This window comes from Carcharhinus amblyrhynchos, chromosome 26 (assembly GCF_965287045.1).
Source record: "Carcharhinus amblyrhynchos chromosome 26, sCarAmb.v2.hapA, whole genome shotgun sequence".
NCBI classification, from domain to species: domain Eukaryota; kingdom Metazoa; phylum Chordata; class Chondrichthyes; order Carcharhiniformes; family Carcharhinidae; genus Carcharhinus; species Carcharhinus amblyrhynchos.
In genome coordinates, this window is record NC_137349.1 from 31081676 (window position 1) to 31083880 (window position 2205).

The 2205-nt window shown below is 42.8% G+C and overlaps 1 pseudogene; it reads right to left on the bottom strand.

Annotated features, from left to right (window-relative positions):
* Nucleotides 1-322: 322 nt before the first annotated feature.
* On the bottom strand, nt 323-528 carry LOC145358932 (U2 spliceosomal RNA; annotated as a pseudogene).
* Nucleotides 529-2205: the final 1677 nt, after the last annotated feature.

Genomic DNA, 2205 nt, shown 5'->3' on the forward strand with positions numbered 1-2205 from the left:
AAATATCTCCACTTTGACATTTTTAAGATCATTGTCATTCTTCTGTTCATAGTAAAGACCAACAATTCCTGAGGGGAAATCCATCTCTCCACCTCAATACTTACTTTTGTTTATGAACACACTTTCAATGGAACATGAACCCTACGCTGAGGAAGCAGAGACGCAGCAGCTAAATATCTCTCCCCTGGTAAGAGTCTGCCTGGCAAGATGAACAGAGTCAATCAGAAAGATTCTCTTCTAATCAGGAACTGCTTCTGAAATGGAGGAATGGAAAGGCTTTGCTGCTCATACTTACACTTCTACAGTGAGAAAAGTTTCTTTTTAAAATTTCATTGCATTCTCAGAGTTTCCGAAGCCAATGTGCAGAATGGACAGGGCAAGCCCTTAATCTACTTCCTCACTTGCTCCAAAAGTCAATTTCAAATTCAATTCCAATCCAATCCCTCACCACTACAAAAGAGGCTTAAAGACCCAAACCGACAAGAACAGGCATTACATCTGATCTTAGCCAAAAGGCCAAGAAATGATCAAGTTGACGGTCCTGGGCTGCCAAATCTGAAATGACTTGAAAAGTACGGCACCCCCCATTATGCATAGCACATTAGTCAGGACAGGTAGGAGCCGAGCATCCTACTGGGAGTTATTTTTTTGGGTGGAATTGCTGTGGTGAATGAGAATACCAGATTTTATTATCTTAACAGATGTAAGCAACCCAAACATAAGCAGTTTTGGGAAGGAAAAGCCAGAGTGCTAACTGTTGCTCTATCCTAGCTGATTGAAACTTCGGCTGCCTCCCAGAATAAATCATCGAATCTCTACAATGCAGAAGAAGGCCATTTGGCCCATCAGGTCTGCTTTGACTTTTCGACAGAGCATCCCACCCATGCCCTATCCCCATAGACCCACGTATTTGCACCGCTAATCCCCTTAACCTAGACATCTTGGAACACTAAGGGGCAATTAGAACCATAGAAAATGACAGCTCAGGAACAGGCCTTTTGGCCCTTCTTGTCTGTGCTGAACCATTTTTTGCCTGACCTGCACTTGGACCATATCCCTCCACACCCCTCTCACCCATGAACCCGTCCAAGTTTCTCTTAAATGTTAAAAGTGACCCTGCATTTACCACTTTATCCGGCAGCTCATTCCACACACCCACCACTCTCTGCATGAAGAAGCCCCCCCTAATATTCCCTTTAAACTTTTCTCCTTTCACCCCTAACCCATGCCCTCTGGTCAAACCATAGAAAATTACAGCTCAGAAACAGGCCTTTTAGATTTAGCATGGTCAATCCACCTAAACTGCATATTTTTTGGAACTAAAGGGGTAATATAACATGGCCAATCTACCTAACCTGCATATCTTGGAATTGTGGGAAGAAGCCGGAGCACCTGGAGGAAACCCACGCAGACACAGGGAAAATGTGCAAACCCACACAGACAGTTACCCAAAGGCCAGAATTGAACCTCGGTCCTTGGCACTGTGAGGCAGCAGTGCTACCCACTGTCCACCAGCAAGTATATTTCTATTCCCTTTAAGTGCAGCTTTCTCATCAAAACTCACAAAACAGTATCCATTCCGTGCCAGGTATCTGCTGTGCATTGAATTGTGTTGAAACTGCTGACTCCAATTCAAAGGCTAATTTGCTTCCTCAGCTCTGTAAACTCTGTTTAGAGGATGCACATCATACATATTTTTCCCTGAATCCACAGAAACGTTTTGACAGTAGGTCAGACTGACCAGAAAATTCTTGAGGTAGAGTTTTTTTTTGGGGGGGGGCGGCGCGTGTCATTTTTGACTCTGACAGGAATTCTCATGTTTCCTGTTTTAACCAAGTCATCAATTATTTTTGCAAAAACAGCTAGGCTGCCTATTAATAGCGAGAACACAGCAATTTGATCAGTGTGTTAAAATAGCACACAGGGAAATTTCTAACCTTGTGTTCCCTCTAAACTAGAGCCCCCTGTACAAAGAGGGCTTACCTAACTGGCTATTTTATGGATGACTAACCTGTGCCTTGCAGTTTTCAGAGTGTAAAAGATTAAACAGTAATCTAATGGAGGTGGTTTAAGTTAGTTAAAGCATTAGATAATGTCACTAGAGAGGAAGTATTTTCTCTAGGTAATAGAGTCCTGAGCAAAGGGCAATAAAAACTAAATGGTACAAGGAGACCTTGAATTCTACATAAGCAAGACTTTGTCGGT